The sequence below is a fragment of the Panthera uncia genome, chromosome C2, assembly GCF_023721935.1.
Source record: "Panthera uncia isolate 11264 chromosome C2, Puncia_PCG_1.0, whole genome shotgun sequence".
NCBI classification, from domain to species: Eukaryota; Metazoa; Chordata; class Mammalia; order Carnivora; family Felidae; genus Panthera; species Panthera uncia.
This window is the reverse complement of record NC_064810.1, coordinates 110,829,862-110,849,757: the sequence shown is the minus strand read 5'-3', so window position 1 is coordinate 110,849,757 and position 19,896 is coordinate 110,829,862. Positions and strand designations below refer to the sequence as shown.

At 39.3% G+C, this 19,896-nt stretch overlaps 1 non-coding gene across 1 annotated transcript; it reads right to left on the bottom strand.

Annotated features, from left to right (window-relative positions):
• Positions 1-206: 206 nt before the first annotated feature.
• Positions 207-370, bottom strand: LOC125922266 (U1 spliceosomal RNA). The gene has a single exon (XR_007457684.1). It is a non-coding gene; the product is annotated as a U1 spliceosomal RNA (small nuclear RNA).
• Positions 371-19,896: the final 19,526 nt, after the last annotated feature.

Sequence of the window (19,896 nt, the reverse complement as noted above, 5' to 3'; positions counted from 1 at the left end):
GTCTTCTGCCCATTTTTAAATTGGATTATTTGGTTTTGGGGTATTGAGTTTTGTAAGTTCTTCAAATATTTTGGTTACTAACCCTTTATTGGATATGTCATTGGCAAATATCTTCTCCCATTCAGTAAGTTGCCTTATAGTTTGTTGATGGTGTCCTTCCCTGTGCAGAAGCTTTTTTTTTCCTTTTTTTTTTTTTTTTTTTTTGCCAGGGGAAAGCACGAACGCAGTCCCCCACTACTACAAATTATGCAGTCGAGTTTCCCACATTTGGGGAAATCGCAGGGGTCAGCACATCCGGAGTGCAATGGATAAGCCTCGCCCTGGGAAAACCACCTTCGTGATCATGGTATCTCCCCTGCCAGGTAAGTATTGCAGAAGCTTTTTATTTTGATGTAGTCCCAATAGTTTATTGTTGCCTTACCTCTAGACATATCTAGACATGTTGCAATGGCCTATGTCAGAGAAAGTACTGCCTGTGTTCTTTTCTAGGATTTTTATGGTTTCAGGTATGACATTTAGGTCTTTAATCCATTTTGAGTTTATTTTTGTGTATGGTGTAAGAAATTGGCCCAATCTCATTCTTTTGCATGTAGCTGTCCAGTTTTCCCAACACTGTTTTTTGAAGAGATGTCTTTTTCCCATTGCATATTCTTGCGTCCTTTCTTGAAGATGAATTGACCATGTAATTGTGGGTTTATTTCTGGGTTTTCTATTGTGTTTCATTTTTCTATGTGTCTATTTTTGTGCCAGTACCATACTGTTTTAATTATAACTGCTCTGTAATATCACATGAAATCTGGAATTATGTGATACCTCCAGCTTTGTTTTTCTTTTTCAAGATTGCTTTCACTATTTAGGGTCTTTTGTGGTTCCATACAAATTTTAGGACTATTTGTTCTAGTTCTGTGAAAAATGCTGTTGGCATTTTGATAGGGATTGCATTAAATCTGTAAATTGCTTTGGGTAGTATGAACATTTTAACAATATTTGTTCTTTCAATCCATGAGCATGGAATACCTTTCCATTTGTTTGTCATCTTGAATTTCTTTCATTGGTGTTTTATAGTTTTCAGAGTACAGATCTTTCACCTCTTTTGTTAGGTTTATTCCTAGGTGTTTTATTACTTTTGGTGCAATTGTCAGTGGGATTGTTTTCTTAATTTCTCTTTGTGCTACTTTATTATTAATGTACAGAAATACAACAAATTTCTTTTTTTCTTTTACATTTATTTATTTATTTTTGAGAGACAGAGAGAGACAGAGCACAAGTGGGGGAGGGGCAGGAGAGAGAGGGAGACCCAGAATTCAAAGCAGGCTCCAGGCTCTGAGCTGTCAGCACAGAGCCCGACGCTGGGCTCGAACTTATGAATCATGAGATCATGACCTGAGCCGAAGTCAGATGCTTAACTGACGGAGCCACCCAGGCGCCGCAAGAAACGCAACAGATTTCCCTATATTGATTGTGTGTCCTGTGACTTTACTGCATTCGTTTATCGGTTCTAGTAGTTTTCCAGTGGAGTCTTTAGGATTTTCTATATATAGGGTCACATCACCTGCAAATAGTGATAGTTTTACTTCTTCTTTAGCAATTTGGATGCCTTTTATTTCTTTGTCTTGTCTGATTACTGTGGCTAGCACTTTCAGTACTATGTTGAATAAGGTGTTAAGGGGATATCCTTGTCTTATTCTTAGGGGAAAAGCTGTCAGTTTTTCCCTATTGAGTATGGTGTTTGCTGTTGGTTGTTCGTATATGGTCTTTATTATGTTGACGTACATTCCCTCCAAACTTACTTTGTTGAGGGTTTTATCATGAATGAATGCTACACTTTTGTCAAATACTTTTTCTGCACCTATTGAAATGATCATATGTATCACGTTGATCGGTTTGTAAATATTGAACCACTCTTGCATCCCACTTTGATTGTGGTGAATGATTTTTTTAATGTATTGTTGGATTCAGTTTGCTAGTATTTCGTTAAGGATTTTTGCACCTATGTCATCAGAAATATTGGCCTCTAATTCTCTTTCTGGTAGCATCTTTATCTGGTTTTGGTATCAGAGCAATATTGGCCTTGTAGAATGAATTTGGAAGCTTTCCTTCATCTTCTAATTTTTGGAATAGTTTAAGAAGAACAGGTATTAACTCTTTTTTAAATGTTTGGTAGTATTCACCTGTGAAGCCATCTGGTCCTAGATTTTTGCTTGCTGGAAAATTTTTGATTACTGATTCAATTTCAATTCAATTGCTGGTAGTTGGTCTGTTCAAACTTTCTATTTCTTCCTGATTCAGTTTTGGTAGGTTATATGTTTCTAGGAATTAATCCATTTGACTAGGTTGTCCAATTTGGTGTCATATAATTTTCCATAATGTTGTCTTATAATTCTTTGCATTTCTACGGTGTCAAGGGGTTATTTCTTCTCTTTCGTTTCTGATTTTGAGTCTTCTCTCTCTTTTTTCTTTTCTTTTCTTTCTTTTTTTAAATGAGTCTGGCTGAAAGTTTATCCATTTGTTAATCCTTTCAAAGAAGCAGCTCCTGGCTTTATTGATCTGTTTTATTACTTTTTTGTTTCTATTTTATTTCTGCTCTAATCTTTATTATTTCATTCCTTCTATTCATTTTAGGGTTTTTTTTTACTTCTTTTTCTAGATTTTTTGGGTGTAAGGTTAGGTTGTTTATTCAAGATTTTTCTTGCTTCTTAAAGTAGACCTCTCTTGCTATAAACTCTCCTCTTAGAACAGCTTTTGGTGCATCCTCAAAATTTTGGACCATTGTGTTTTCATTCTCATTTGTCACCATGTATATTTTTATTTTTTCTTTGATTTCTTGGTTCTCCCACTCATTGTTTGATAGCAAGTTACTTAACCTTCGTGTATCTGTGTTCCTTCCAGATTTTTTCTTGTGATTGATTTCCAGTTTCATAGCATTCTAGCTGGGAAAGATGCATGGTATGACTTCAGTTTTTTTGAGACTTTTTTGTGGCCTGATGTGACTTATTCTAGAGAATGTTCCATGTGCACTTAAAAAAGAATGTGGAGTGCCTGTTTGTCTCGGTTGGTAGGGCACGTGACTCTTTATCTTACAATAAAGAGTTTGAGTTTGAGCCCCACACTGGGAGTAGAATTTACTGAAAGAAGAAAGATTAAGGGAAAAAATATGTATTCTGTTTTAGGATGGGCTGTTCTTCATATATCTGTTAGATCCATCTGGCCCAGTGTGTCATTCAAAGCCATTGTTTCCTTGTTAATTTCCTATTTGGATAACTTATCCATTGATGTAAGTGAGGTGTTAAAGTCCCCTACTATTATTATATTACTATTGATTACTTCCTTCATGTTTGTTGTTAGCTGCTTTATGTATTTAATTCTTTTTTAAAAATGTTTTTTTTAAGAGAGAGACAGAGAGAGACAGAGACAGAGACAGAGCATGAGTGGGGGAGGAGCAGAGAGAGAGGGAGACAGAATCTGAAACAGGCTCCAAGCTCTGAGCTGTCAGCACAGAGCCGGATGTGGGGCTCGAACTCACGGACGGTGAGATCATGACCTGAGCTGAAGTCGGACTCTCAACCGACTGAGCCACCCAGGCGCCCCTGCTTTATGTGTTTGATGCTTTCATGTTGGGTGCATAAATATTTACAATTGTTATATCTTCTTGTTGGGTTGTTCCCTTTATAATTATATAGTGTTCTTTTTTGTCTTTTTTTTCTCTTGTTTTTTTAGAATTTTTTTTCTGAAAATTTTTAATGTTTATTTTTGAGAGAGAGAGAGAGAGAGAGGCAGAGCATGAGCAGGGGAGGGGCAGAGAGAGAAGGAGACACAGAATCTGAAGCAGGCTCCAGGCTCTGAGCTTTCAGCACAGGGCCCAATATGGGGCTCAAACTCACCAGCCATGAGATCATGACCTGAGCCAAAGTTAGATGCTTAACCAACTGAGCCAGCCAGGTGCCCCCTGCAACCCCAGTTTTTCTTTTAATGTCTATTTTATTTATTTTTGAGAGAGAGACAGAACACACGCGGGGAAGGGGCAGAGAGGGAGGAAGACACAGAATCTGAAGCAGGCTCCAGGCTCTGTGCTGACAGCTCAAACTCATGAACTGAGAGATCATGACCTGAGCTGAAGTCAGTTGCCCAACTGGCTGAGCCACCCAGGTACCTCTAATGTCTATTTTAATGTCCAATATAAGTTTTGCTGTCCTGGCTTTCTTTTCACTTCCATTTGCATGATAAATGCTTTTCCATCCCTTTACTTTCAATCTGCATGTATCTTTTAGTCTGAAATTAGTCTCTTATATACAGCATCTAGGTGAGTCTTGCTTTTTTAACCATTCCATTACCATATGTCCTTTTATTGGAGCATTTAGTCCATTTACACGCAAAGCAATATTCATAGATTATGTATCTTTTGCCATTTTGTTACTTGTTTCATGGTTGTTTCTACAGGTTTTCTCTGATTCTTTCTTCTCTAGCTCTGTTTCATGGTTTGTTGGCTTTCTTTAGTGATATGCTTAGATTCCTTTCTGTTTATTTTTTAAAAATGTTTATTTATTTTGAGAGAGAGAGACAGAGCATGAGTGAGCATGAGTAGGGGAGGGGCAGAGAGAGAAGGAGAGAGAGAATCCCAAGCAGATTCCATGCTCAGCACAGAGCCCGATGAGGGGCTCAAACTCATGAATCATGAGATTATGACCTAAGCCTAAATCAAGAGTTGAATGCTTAACCAACTGAGCTACCCAGGCACCCCTTTTCTTTTTAGTTTTTGCATGTCTATTACTAGTTTTTGATTTGTGGTGACCATTTGGTTGTATATAACACCTTCTGTATGTAGCAGTCTGTATTAAGTTGATGGTTGCTTAAGATTTAACCCATTCTTCACTCTTATCCCTACCCTGTTTCAGGCATATGATGTCATACTTCACATCTTCTTATTCTGTGAATCTCTTTATTGATTTTTATAGATATACTTAATTTTGCTGCCTTTGTGCTTCCTATTTTTCTTGCTCCTACTTATAGGCTTTCCTTCCCACTCAAAGAGTACCCTTGAGCATTTCTTGTTCAGCTGGTTTATTGCTGAAGAATCCCTTTAACTTTTGTATGTCTGGGAAACTCTTTATCTCTCCTTCTATTCTGAATGATAGTCTTGCTGCATGTAGTATTTTGGCTGCAGGTTTTTTTTCTTTCAGCCCTTTGAATAAGTCATGAACTCCCTTCTGGCCTGCAAAATTTCTGCTGAAATCACCTGATAGCCTTATGGGGTTTCACTTGTATGTAACTTTTGTTTTCTCTTGCTGCTTTTAAAATTCTCTCTTTATCAGTACTTTTTGCCATTTTAACTACTATGTGTCTTGGTGTGGACCTCCTTGGGTTGATTTGGTTGGGGGTTCTCTGTGCCTTCTGGATCTGGATTTCTGTTTCCTTTCCCATGTTTGGGAAGTTTTCAGCTATTATTTCTTCAAATAAACATTCTTCCCCCTTTTCTTTCTCTTCTCCTTCTGGAATTCCTATAATGCAGATGTTATTACACTTGAAAGTGTCACTGAATTTCCTACATCTGTTTCCATTTTTAAAATTTGTTTTTCTCTTTCCTGTTCAGCATGATTGCTTTCCATTACTCTGTCTTCCAGGTCACTGATCCAATCATCTGCTTCCTCTAGTCTACTATTTATTCCATCTAGTGTATTTTTAATTTCATTTATTGTGTTCTTCATCTCTGTTTTTTTTTATGTTTTCTTTCCTTTGTTAAGGGTCTCACTGAGTTCCTCCACTCAAGTCCAGTGAATATCTTTATGACCATTGCTTTAAATTCTTGATCAGGCATATTATTTATCTCAGTTCCATTTAGGTTTCTTGCTGTGCTTTTGTCCTGTGACATATTCCTCTGTCTCCTCATTTTGTCTAACTCTTTGTGTCTATTTTTTGAGGTTGGAATGTCAGCTATGTCTCCTGCTCTTGAAAGTAGTGGCCTTATGAAGAAGTCCTATAGTGTCCTGCAGTGCAGCGTCCTCTGTTCACCAGAACCTAGTGCTTCAGGGATGTCTCCTATGTGTGTTGCATGTGCCCTACTATTGTAGTAGTGTCTGTGCCACTTCTACCTTCAGTCCTGTCATCTGAAATGGCTCTCTTTGCCTGTTGTGGGCAAGGATTGGTCCCTATGTTGTTAATGGGCCAGTCTGGGGCCACCTTGGGCTTGAGTTGAGTCAGATCAGGTGTTTGCCAGAAATGCAGTAGCACCAAACTAGAGGGCATTTTCCGTGTGTTGTCTGTTCCCTGAGAAGCTTTCATTGGTGTGCGGGGCCTACAGTCAGACCAGATGTCTCCCTCCAACCCACTGCTGGACCACAGTCAGACTGGTGTGTGTGGTTATCTTCCCTTCTCCCTGGGACAGGAGTCACTTTGCCGTGGTGCTGGCTCCTGTCAGGACTCTGCTTGTACCCTGCCAGTCTTGTGACACTGCTTTGTATGGGGTCCCACTAAGGGCATATTAGAGGGGTCAGGTCTTCAGGAGAACCTAGGGGCAGGATGCACTGTTAGCAAGCTAAATAGCAAGTGCTGACACCACAGTGGAATCTACAGGTGTCCTTGTGTTTATGCTGGGGGGTGAGGGAGGCATATGGTGCCTGCCAGATTTTTTTTTTCCCCTGAAGAAGACTCCCATGATCCCTGCCCCTCCAGCACACACTCTGAGATTAATAAACAAATCTCTCTCTTATGTACCCCAGGCAATTTTCAAATTGCTGCTTCAATAAAATAGCTCTTTATTGTGCTGTTTCTTTAAGGGCAGAGACTCAGTTTCCTTTTGGCCTCCCAGCTCTCCCATATCTGAGTCTACTGATTTTTAAAGTTCCAAGTGTTAAGAACTGCTGTTATAAGAATTCACAAAATTATGCCCTTTTGGTTTTCAAAGCCACATGTTTTGGGGATTTGTCTTCCCTGTGTGGGCTTCCTGGTGTGATAGTCTGTTTCTCTCTCCTCTCCATGCCCCCAGCATCTCCTCCCTCCCATGGACAGTTGTGTGGGTCTGTTTAATTCCCCATTGTGTCTCCACCCTTCCTACCCCCTTCTCTAAATTTAGCTATGGAGAATCTGTTCTGCCAGTCTTCTGGTTGTTTTCTGGGTTATATACATTGATGTGAGTGCTATCTAGTTGTATCCATGGGATGAGGTGAGGTTGGGATCCCCCAACTCTACCATCTTCCCAGAAGTCCCTTCTGGAAATGTGTGTTTTAACAGTCCTCTATGTATTGCTTATCATCCAGAGCCTCTAGAAAACACTGCTCAGACCCATAAGCTCCATGAAGGCAGGGATCATTCCTATCCCTTTCATATTTGTATCCACCGAATGTAGGCCTTAGCACAATGCCTGTGTGTGCTGACAGAAAGAAGAGAGGAAGGAAGAAAGGGAATGATGCATGAAACGAACATGACTTTCATAGTGTTGTCAATTTACTGAGTTTGTGGTATAGCTTCTTGGAGTTCAATTAGTAAAATTCAATACAAGAGAGATAATTTATCCATCCACATAAGTAACTGAAATGTGTTGCTAGTAGAGAATCTAATCAAGGTAATTAATTGAGGTCAGCTATTACTCTCACATTTGAGTAATGTGTAGAGCCCTTTAAAAAATGAAAACTCTTTGATGGCCCCCGGGGTTGATCTCCATTATTTTTATTATAATGTTTCTTAAATGTATGTAAAACTACATACAAAGGCCTTATATTTATAGGTCTTGTATTATTATAAGGCAAATAAACAAAACTGCAAAACCAATAAAATTCCAGTTAACAGCATTAATTTGAAGTGGTGGGTGAAACTAAATTGCTTCTTCCCATGTGACCCTCTACTGCCTACTATAGGGCAGCCTCAGTGTTTGGCCTGCCTTTGCTATCTTGTATATGATTCAATTCTCATTTATAAGGTGGCCTCCAGACGAGACAGCATATGCTCATGTCCCCTTTTACATTACCATAGAAATGAGAATACACGAAAAAGTTTCCATGGAGGAATACTTTTCACAGAGGATGCACCCATGGATTCCACTTTGAGTGGCACTTCTATAAGCAAAGTTGCTAACTCAGACAGTGATGACTTGCTCTCACGGTTGATCGCTGACCCGGAAGCTGCTAGACAATTTGGGTTATCTTCTATTCTCAAGACCCAGAACAGTATGTGTCATCAGTCGTTGTTTTAGCTGAATGAGGTGATTCTAGGGTAGGACTATCCAAAGTTGTCAGGGGCACCTGGGTGGCTCAGTTGGTTAAGCATCTAACTCTTGATCTCAGGGTCTTGAGTTCAAGCTCCGAGCTGGGCTCCAGCTTGAACCTACTTGGGGGAAAAAAAAAAAATAAAGAACCAAAGTTGTGAGAATGTTGGAGGGTGGGAACATCTGAGCTGGATACTGGCCCACAGGCCTGGTGGTATACACATGCCTGGCTCACTAGTTTCCTGACTCTCCCCCCGAAGAGCCTTTGGTTCTCTTGGCTGTGATCATACCATGTAGCCAACTGTGAGTGACTTGGCTTTCCCCAGGGGCTTTGCTCAAGAGGGAGAGGATGAGCTGACCAGTTCAGCCTCCTGGTAGTTTCAGTTTTGAGTCAGATTAACAAATTGGCAGTCTACCCTGTGTGTGTGTGTGTGTGTGTGTGTGTGTGTGTGTGTGTGTGTGACTCCCTTGAAAATTAAGCCAATGTGAATGTAACTCTGAAGGCTTCACCACCTCTGGATGGCAATAGCTATACTGCCTGCTATTGGAAGGATTGAACAAAATAATGCTTGCAAAGTGTCTTTTATGCCTGAAGTAATCTCAGTGGGTATGATGTGGAGCCATCAGAGCCCCCACCTTATGTGAAAATGTCCTTTAGGAAAGAGATGGGGTTGGGGGAACAGGACTAGATTTATGCCAATGTGTTACATAAATTTTAAGTAATATCGAAAGCATTTTTTGTTTATTTATTTTGAGAGAGAGAGAGAGCACAAGCAAAGGAGGGGCAGAGAGAGAGAATCCCAAGCAGGCTCTCCACTCACAGCACAGAGCCTGACTCAGGGCTTGGACCCGTGAACCGTGAGATCATGACCTGAGCTGAACTCAAGAGTCATATGCTCAACTGACTAAGCCACCCAGGTGCCCATCTCTAGTGCATTTTTAAAGCATTGGGTCTTTTTTTGTTTTTTAAAAAAAGGCATATTTGGTGCAGTTGTACTGTTTGTTTTTGGGGGGAGGGCAGAGAGAGCAGAGAAATACTTTAGCAGCCCGATTCCTAACATGAGGCTTCAGTGACTGCCACCTCTGCCTACTTTCCATGGGTCCTGGGGAGCACTCTTCATAGTTGGAAGTAATTTCCCAAAGGATCTAGAACATACTTAAGGATACTGGGAAAAAAATACTCCTTGAATCATGATGTTTATGTGGCTCCTACATAACAACGAGAAACGTCAACCTCATGTCACCAGTGACATCATTTCTGTGTCACCCATCTCTTGGAACTTTTGGAAGGTACAAAAAGATGGTAGCAAAAAATTGCTCCATGTGCATAAACCAAGACCTCTTTGCATGGTTAATACCTTATTTTTTTTTCCTGAGCATCCTGACATTACAATATTTATAGCCCAGTAAAGTATCTAGCTCTCCATGGGTCATAGGAATGCTATTGTTTCATACTATTGCCCAAGTAGTTTCTAAGATACTTTCCAAGATTTTAAGGAACACTTTAACAGCAGGCCGGGCCCATCTTGTGCTGCCTTTTTTTTTTTTTTTTTTTTTTTTTTTTTTTTTTTTTCACATAGAAGCATAAATCTGCTTAAAACATCAGACACATTCTGGCCAAGTCCCTTTGAGCCCCTCTGGTTGTTTTTCACAGAGCAAGATAGAAGTGAGAGAGGGCAAGCTTCATTCTATTAGGGCAGCATTGGAACCCATCCTTGGTAGTTTCCACCCTGCGACTCTATGCAAAGCGTGTTTGCAAAATAAACTATCAATTCATTCTTATTTTTGTTATTTAACTGGCAGCCTGTGCTCTGAAATCAAATGAGCTGAGACCAAATGACAGCAGCGTGCACGCACACACACACAAACACACACGCATGAGGAAAACTAATCCCATTCTCTTGGGTTCACTGTTGCTAAATCCCCCAAAATGTTGTGTTACCAGTCATCTCAAATTGCCATATTTTAAGCGGAACCTGTTTCAGAGGCTGATGAAAATTGCTGGGAGATTATGGCTACCATTTACTCCAAAATGCATAGGGTCAGATAAAGACCATCCCTACAGACAATTTAAAAATGAGCCTGAGCATACTTAGTATCCTATATATAGGAAGTTGAATGGAAATAACAAAAAGTCAAGAGACCTTTTGTAGTTCACCAACACAGTTCTGAAATTTTCTCATTATCTCTAAGGCCTGAAGCCAGTAGTGAATCACTCCAGCAAGACCCACATTTTATTTGTGGTCTCACTGACCCAGGGAACCAACATGTGATCATCAGAAACAGATATATGGACAAATAATTAAGGTACATTATAATAAGGACACCAAGAGAGGTGAGAGCAAGGTGCTATGGGAGGAGGGTAGACAGAGGATTAAGCAATGTGAGTAGAAAGGCAGGAGTCCAATTAATATTGTCCCATGTAATGTATGTCGCATGAGGTAACATCCTAGCTGGGACTTAAAGTTTGAATAAGAGTTGGCTGGGCAGAAAAGAAAGCACTCAGAGGGGAAGAAGGGTTCAAGTAAAAGCTACCTTGATGTAAAAGTTTACACAATTCTGAGAGATGTTGGAGACAAAATATCACAATCATAGAGATGAAAGGAGTTTAGATATTACCTAATCCCACCCCTCTGATTTTACAGGAGGACTAGAAAGGATGAAAAGATTACTCAACTTTTGAAAAACTGGGATTCCACATATGATGCTAAGAAGTGGTAAATAAGAGGAGAGAATTGAGCCTTTATCCTGCTTTTACTATACAAACCATACTTCAGGCATATCTATCAACCAATTGCAATATCTAGATCTTGTTTATTTAGATGCTCATTCAAACAAAATATAAAAAAAAATCAGGGCAATTTGACTCTGACCTTAATATTTGCTAGTATTAAAGAATTATTAACAATTTTTGCAGTGATGCTGATATATGGTTATGTTTACAAGAAAGAGTCTCATCTCTTCAAGACACATACTAAAATATTTAAAGATGAAATGATATGATATCTGATATTTGCTTTGAATAATCCAGTGTGGGACAAGAAGGGGAAATTTAGATGAAACTAGTTTGGCCATGAGTTTGTAACTGCTGAAGCTGAGTACATAGGAGTTTTATCGAACTATCTTCTCTACTTTTGTATTCGTTTAAATTTTTCCATTATAAAAAGTTAAGCAAACAACAGCCTGCCTGACCAGTCAGTTGGTCTGAAAGTCTGGACTGGATTCTCATCTTGTTCCTAGGGCTCCTGCCTCTAGATCTTACTGTTACCCAGTTTAAATTTTTTAAGGTCTATTTATTTATTTTGAGAGAGAGAGAGAATGAGAGTGACAGAGGGGCAGAAAGAGAGGGAGAGAGAGAGAACCCCAAAAGGCTCCACACTGTCAATGCAGAGACCAATGCGGGGCTCGAACCCACAAACTATGAGATCATGTCCTGAGCCAAAATCAAGAGTCGGACACTTAACCACCTGAGCCACCTAGGCACGCCCCACCCCCACAGATTTATATTTATAACTAAACTAGTTGGATTTTAAGCATTTTTATCTGCTTAAAGAATAACAACGAAATAATAGCCAACATCGAGAATGCATACGGTCTTCAGCAAGTCCTGTCTTGCAAGTATCACTTAATCCTCACAACAACCCTATGAGGTAGGTTTTTATTATTATCCCCATTTCACAGATGAGAAAAATGAGACACAAGTAATTCACTGAAGGCCTCCAGGTACAAAATGGTTAGTAAATGTCTGGTTCTAGAATCGACACACTTGACCAGCATGCAGTGTTCTTCTCAGTGATGTGGACATGTGGAGAGAAAATCTACTGGGTTTAGTTACATGTTGTACTCCTCACCTATTGCTGTGTAACAAATCGCCCCCCAAGCCTCATGGCCTAGAGCACTGACTCTTATATCTCACAGTTCTGTGGGTTGGCTGGGCATTTCTGTGTTCCACCCTGTTCATGGCTGTTCATGAGACTGTGTTCAGCGGGAGGTGTCAGCTGGTTCTCTTCTTCATGAGAGAAATTGAAAACCCCGGGGAGTTAGGACGTCGATAAGAGGAGAGACCTTGTGGACTGGATTTTGTGCTTTTAAAAAGAGTAATTTTAAGTTTACCAATGTTTACATGCAAATAGATTTATTTATTTTTATTTGGGGGGGACACGGCAAAAGCAGTTCTTTTTTTATTTACTTATTTATTTTTTAATTTACATCTAAGTTAGTTAGCATATAGTGCTATAATGATTTCAGGAATAGATTCCAGTGATTCATCCCCTAAGTGTAACACCCGGGGCTCATTCCAACAAGTGTCCCCCCTAATGCCCCTTACCCATTTATCCCATCCCCCCACCCACAACCCCTCCAGCAACCTTCAGTTTATTCTCTGTATATGAGTCTCTTATGTTTTGTCCCCTTCCTTGTTTTAATATTATTTTTGCTTCCATTCCCTTATGTTCATCTTCTTTGTGCCTTAAATTCCTCATATGAGTGAAGTCATATGACATTTGTCTTTCTCTGACTGGCTAATTTCATTTAGCATCATACACTCTAGCTCCATTCATATAGCTGCAAATGGCAAGACTTTATTCTTTTTGATTGCCTAGTAATACTCCCTTGTATATATATACCACATCTTCTTTATCCCTTCATCTGTCGATGGACATTTGGCCTCTTTCCATACTTTGGCTATTGTGGATAGTGCTGCTATAAACATGGGGATGCCTGTGCCCCTTCGAAACAGCCACCTGTATCCCTTGGATAAATGCCTAGTAGTGCAATTGCTGGGTCGTAGGGTAGTTCTATTTTTAGTTTTCATATGCAGATAGATTAAAAAAGTAATCATTTCTAAAATGTTTACAATAAGCCTGTGGCCCCTCAGGCGTCCCTTTTCCCTCCGGTTCCCTGGAGAGAACTACAGTACTTCCCACCTTGTTAGCCTTGTCTTGTCAGCTTTGACCATTTCTACTTTTTATCAATTTTATCACTTCCACCTTCTCTTGCTTGCCCATCAGCCTCGTAATATCATTGGATCTCTATATTATTGGAGCCACATGCAGGGTTTTCATTTGTGTTGTACTGAGATTGCACTTACTTTCTTTTTTTTTTTTTTTCCTGGAATTTAAAAATGAGTTATTTTACACTTACTTGAATTTTTTAAAAAAATAGTTGATGTCTTCCTACACACTGTAACTGCTTTATAAAATACCCCTCAGTAACTGTTTTCTACACAAATCTGTCAGAAAATCTGTCATTCCTCCTCTTCTACTTTGTTTGGTTTGGGGTTTCATTGAAGAAATTCTTCCAGAAGCCCTCTGCTGGGCTCTAAGTCACACTCTTTAGGTCTTTTCCCAGCTGCAGGCTTGTGGCCTCCCATGCCAGCATTTTGGGAATTGTCTTTGCTTCTCTGTTGCATTTCCTGTCTCCTGGATCTCTCCTTAGTTTATTTCCTTATTGCACTGGTGGCTGGGGGGTGGGGGGAGGCTCTCTATGAGGAGGGGATGACATATTACTCCAATAATACTCTGAGAAAGGGTGAACAAAGAGATTTTTGTTTTTTAAAACCCTGTAAGTCTAAAAATGCCTCTATTTTATCCTTGTATTTGATGGATAGTCTGGGTGCAGAATCAAGGCAGAAAATTATTTTCCCCTTGGTCATTTGAATGCATCACTCTACTCTGTGAGTTTCTCTTCTTGCTGTTGAGAAGACCAGCAACACCCTGATTCCTGATCTTTGAATGCAGCCTATCTTTCTTTTTCAGAATCTTTTCTTTATTTTGATTTACTGAAATTTCACAGTAATGCATATCAGTAAAGGTCTTTTCTCATTCATTGTGCTGAACACATGGGTGGGTCTTTTCTAGTACTTAAATCTAGGAAACTTGTTCTCTTCTCTTGATAACGTCCCTCCCACCATTCCTTTTTTCTTTTCTCTCTTTCTGGAATTCCTATTGGTTAAATATTTGGTGCTATCTGATGATCTTTGAATGTTCTCATCATCTCTTTTCTGTTGCTCTACTCAATGTGGCCATTTTCTGGGGGATTTCCTAGACTTCATCTTTCAAGTCATATATTAACTTTTTCTTTTTGATTAAATATATTTTTAATTTATCAGAGATTTTTATTTTCTGATTCTTCCTTTCATGGTCTGCTCTTCTTATTTTATGGAAGTTATTTCTTATATCTCTCTAAGAATTTTAATTATATTTACTTTTGAGTTTCCTTCTGTTTCCTTGAATTTCCTCTGTGTCGTTCTTTCTCTTTTTCTTTCTTTCTTTCTTTCTTTCCTTCTTTCTTTCTTTCTTTCTTTCTTTCCTTCTTTATTCCTTCCTTCCTTCCTTCCTTCCTTCCTTCCTTCCTTCCTTCCTTTCTGTTTGTTTGGTTTGATTTGGTCTTTGTCCTTACAACTGTCTGGTGATTCTTGGCTCTCTGTTTATATTGAAATGTCAAACAGTAGAAAGTGGGCTGGAACTTCCAGGTGCATGAGTGACATATGACCACTGGTGACCTATAGACAGGTCAGGAGGTGCGCTGGAACTTTCACTGGGAAATCCCAAATATCAATAACTCTGCTAACTCTTTTCACCCTCAGCTACCTTGAATTCGTGAGTCTTTCTGAGACTTATGTGAGGCAAATAGGCCTGTTTCTCATCAGCACTAAGTCTGGATTTCCTCTTCTCTGTTAAGTAATTTATGATTCTTCCAACTGCTTCCATGTCCATATATTGTATTAGGAAAGGTGTTTTCTCTTTTAATAAAAAAACAGAGTTATTATTCTTTTTGTGGTTTTGGAATATTTTGAGGAAGGAGAGTGGGTGGGAATAACATCTTTATGTCATCACCTAGGACTGGACTTTATTTATTTATTTATTTATTTATTTGGACTAGATTTTAGAGAAATTTTTATGAGGGTTATAAGATAGGAAAGAGATTTGGTGGGTAGGGTAGGCAGAATCCTCAAGGTTTATTTCCCAAATTCTGGTCTTGTCTATTCAGTCAAACACGGATTTGAGGATTGCTCTGAAGAACTTTGCAAATGGAATTAAGGCTACTAATAGGGAGATTATCTTGGATTTTCCAGATGGGTCCAAGTGATTAAACTTGGAAGAAGGCAGAAGAGAAGCAGGAAAGTTGAGGTGGAAGGAGAAATCAGAGAGATCTGAAGCTTGAGAAGGGCTTGATATGCAATTGTTGGCTTTGAAGACATAGGGGACCATGAGGCATGGAATGTGATCAGCCCCTGGAAGACAGGAACAAACCCTGGTCCCTCCTATAGCTCTGGCACCAAATGCTCCACCAATTGCGCCAGAACAAGATTCTCCCCAGGGCTTCCCACTAAGTGCCAGGCAGCTGACACTTCCATTTTAGTTTGGCACACATCAGAGCACCGAGCCAGCCCCGCTGTATTTCTGACCTCAAGATAATGAGTGGTGGCTTTAAAAAGTCGTGCTATTTGTGGTAACTTGTTACGGTCACAATAGAAAACAAATACAGGGAGGCTTCTTCAGTGTGTGAGAGAGAGAAGCAGAAGGAAAGATGGGGGGATGGGGGCATGGGACACTAGGAACTTGTGTTACACATTGTGAATGGAGAAGCCCTTAGGCATGCCTGAGAAGATTTCACTCAACATGAAATGGAGCCATAAAAATACTGAGCTCTGTGAATTTCAGCTCTGAATTAGGAGGGTGGAAATTATTACCAAAAAGAGAGAATCACGTTGTTTCAACATGTGGTGGAGATTATTGTGATAACTGAAGGACCCTTCTCATTATTCCTGCCCTGTGTATCCCTTTTCATGTTAGCTGTGGGCTTGGCCATGTGACCTGATCTGGCCAGTGATACACCAGTAAACATGACATAACCATAGACTTGATAAGCTCATGTGCTCTAGGGTTTGCCTCTTTGGAACACTGTTGACCGACACCCTGTAAGGAAGCCTGCTGCTGGGGACGGGGGGAAGGGGGGAGCTTGCGGGGGCGGGGGGGGAGCTTGGGAGGTTGAATATATTTTATGAACTCTTTTAAAATAACTGTCCTAATCTATTTGCATGCCTACAAACACTGCTAAATTTAAAAGTTAATATTTGAAAAAGCACAAAATCCAGTGCGTAGGGCCTCTTCTCTCATCAGAGATTTCCAGCGCTGCCCATTATCTCCATTATCATCACAAAAGACCGAGACTCCTTAAGAGGCACTGGCAGGATTGAGAAGGAGGGTGAAGGAATTACTGCATGCATATTAATTTCTCTTCTTTTATCCTGTCTCATAAGTAAAAAAATCATTCTCGTTGTGGTTGAGTGGGTGGCAGTGGCTCACTTCTCCACGTCTAATTTCATAAATATGTGCTTCAATTAGCTTTTGCAAATGAAATAACTAAGTCCTCATTCAATTTTCTATTTTAGAAGGACCATTAATCCGGAAAACAAATAAAAATAAATTAATTTTTAATGGCTAATGTATATTTTTTCAAAATGAGACTTATAACACTAATATAGCTTTAAATAGAAACTATAAGACCCCAAACTCCTGTTTTTTCTCTTACTGGGCTGATTTCTTCACACAGCCTTTCTAAGGGTCAAAGTCCAGCATAGTCAAAGAGCCATTCAAGAAGAGTATGTGGGTTTTTTTCCACCTGCTGTCTTTTTGTTTTTAATACTGAGAACAATCTAATCTTCCCTAAGCAGTTTGACTCAAGAATTCTATCTTTTCCAGCAGCCACTATTAATAGGAAGAAGCTAGGCAAAGATTTCAGAAATCAAAGTACAATAAAACCTCATTTAATGGGAATGTTCAGGGGACAAGTCATTCCGGTTAATTAAATTTTCTGGTTAACTAAAAATTAACCCGACACCCTTTGTTCAAATCTTTCCATAGAAAAATCTTTCTAAAACGCATTAGCTTCTTTAATGCCTTAGGAAGTGTAGGGTGGTAAATGTAATTGAATCTTTGTTTGATGATCGAAGTCCTTGCAGTGCCCCAGAAAGATCATTTTGAACATAAATACTCATTGTACTGTATGGTGGATGTAGACGGCCTAGGAGATTGTGTTGAATGGATAATCAGCTCGAAATATAATCTGAAAAAGTGTGTGTGTGTCTGTGTCTGATATACATCACATGTATTTCATTTATGTCTGTGTACCTTTGTGCTTTTCTCTTGAAATCAGAAAGTAAAAAAATAATAATAATAATCGAGGGTCCCAATTCATTGGTTTAAGTCCTTTTTTTGTTTTTGTTTTTGGGTATGGTCATAATTAGACTTCTCAAGACCAACTTTAAAAGGATAGGGGTATGGTACTCTACATTATATACAGTTATGACATAGCTATAATTTTTCTTTAGGACCTTTTTGCCTTCACTTTCTTTGTTTTACCATATAAAAAGACAATGTAACAATATCACAGAGTAACAACACAATCATTTTCAGTTCTACACGTTACTGTCTAATGGTCACCATATGCATGTGTATGTCTGCAAAGTTGTCATCATAGTGTAATATAATTTTATGTCTTGCTTTATTTACTTAATATCGTACAAGAAACACTTCCAATGTTGCCACACCGTCTTCATATTCATTTATTTATTCATTCAGCAAATATTTATAGACTGCCTAAGATGTGTCAGCCCCTGTTTTAGATGCTGGATACATAGCAAAGAACAAAAAGGACAACAACCCCTACCCTTAGGAAGCTTACATTATTGTAGAGATTATCATTTTAAATAGCTGGATAGTTCTCTTTTGCTTTTAATGTATTTTTGTACTTATTTGATAGCACCCTTTCGCCTTGCGGCCCTAGGCTCCTTATGCGGTCTCCATAATATTCTCTATGGAAACTAGCTCATGGGTTCTTGGGATGTCATAAACCCACTCATCTGAAGGTGGAAAAAAAAAAAGCATTAGCAGAAACATAGCACTGTATAACACTTCACCCTGTGCCAGGGTGAAGCACTTGTTCTAAGCCCTGTGTTACACATTCAGATTGCATGACAATCCTACAGCGTAGGTAATACCCCATTTTTCAGAAGAGGAAACTGAGGCACAGTCGAACAAAGATATGAAACAATCTATTTGGAGGACATTGAAGCAACCCCTCTAATAGTAATAATGGAACTTAATTTTTACCTGTGTCATTAGGTGCCAGGTGTTGTTCTGAGCTTATTCATTCATTTAATCCTTACAGTTTCAATTGAAAAGTGTGAAAACTGAGGCACACATTCGTAAGTATACTGTCAAAAGCCACACAGCTAGTAAAGGACAGAAATGGGGTTGGAACCCTGGCAGTCTCGCAGGATAGACACTCTCGGTGGCTTGCCTCTCATCAGCTGATATTTTAACATCTTACTCCTCCAAAGGGTGTTTGTATTATAAGAGTAGAAAGGGGAAGCTATTGCATCCCTAATGTGTAACCTCTGAAGCAGGAAATCATGATCCTTCTCCACTAACAGTACCGTTTGGACTGTGCTGTTTTCACCCCAAGGACAATATGACCAGATCACTAGCAAAACGTTGGACTTGTGTGAAATAATCAACTGACAATGGCTAATTCTGCTCACAGGTAAAATTTATTACAAAGCACAGAGCTTGCTGAGGAATGATAGCTTCTTGGTGATGCCGAAAACTAAAAGCTGATGTGGAAAATTAGACTCGTAGAAATTATCCGCATGACATAAAACTCCAGACTTTAGACCTTCTTAATAACGTTTGGATCTGTCCGGTTTGACCCAGATAAAATTGGAATTAGTAAAAATGAGGGCAACAAAAGAAAACCCAAAGTGCTAAAAACATAATCAGTGAAGTTTGATAGGGACAAAACCTTGAATGGTGAATCAAACTTCGGTCGGAAACTTTACATCAGGGAGAACTGATCCCGGTGAAAATAATTGCAGTAAAATAGAAATGGGAGTATAAAACAAAAACGGAAATGGTCTCACTACAGTGTATAGACAGTTTATCAAGGATTTAAACGATCATAATGGCATTTGCCGGGAAATTGTGGATCAGTTCTTTGAAGATGAAAATTCATTAATGTGAATGACATTCTGGTGACAAGATCTTATTCATACATACTAGGACAAAACGTTCTCAGTGTCAAATAGTGGAACCAATCATCTTGTATTAAAAATGCCATGGCAGAGATAGGGCTGAATTTGTTGGTATCTGACCAGAATCTGTTCCATCTTTTTTGTACAGGTGTCCACTACCAAGAGCCCATGTTTACACATCACTTTAAATCAGTTTAGTTCTTTTTTTTTTTTTTAACATTTAAGTTTATTTATTGAGAGAGAGTATGAGCAGGGGAGAGGAGCAGAGAGAGACAGAGAGAGACAGAATCCCAAGCAGGTCGTCCCTGTCAGCACAGAGCCCAATGCAGGACTCGAACCCACGAACCGTGAAATCATGACCTGAGCCCAAGTCGGACGCTTAACCAACTGAGCCACCCAGGCACGCCTAAATCAGTTTCATTCCTTTAAACATTCTCCAGAATTTAGTTTGAACCTCAGACTAAATTTGGTATTTAGACTGAGAGGCAATAAACAACCATTTATTGATCATCTACTATCCACTTCAGCTTTGTTAGCTGCTGTGGGCATTCATCCAAAAAGACCCAGTCCTTGATTTTAAGGAACACAAAAAATTGGAGAGTAGAGACACATGATGGCATGATTGAGAATACAAGAGAATATGTGATACATAATAAATAAGCAGCCA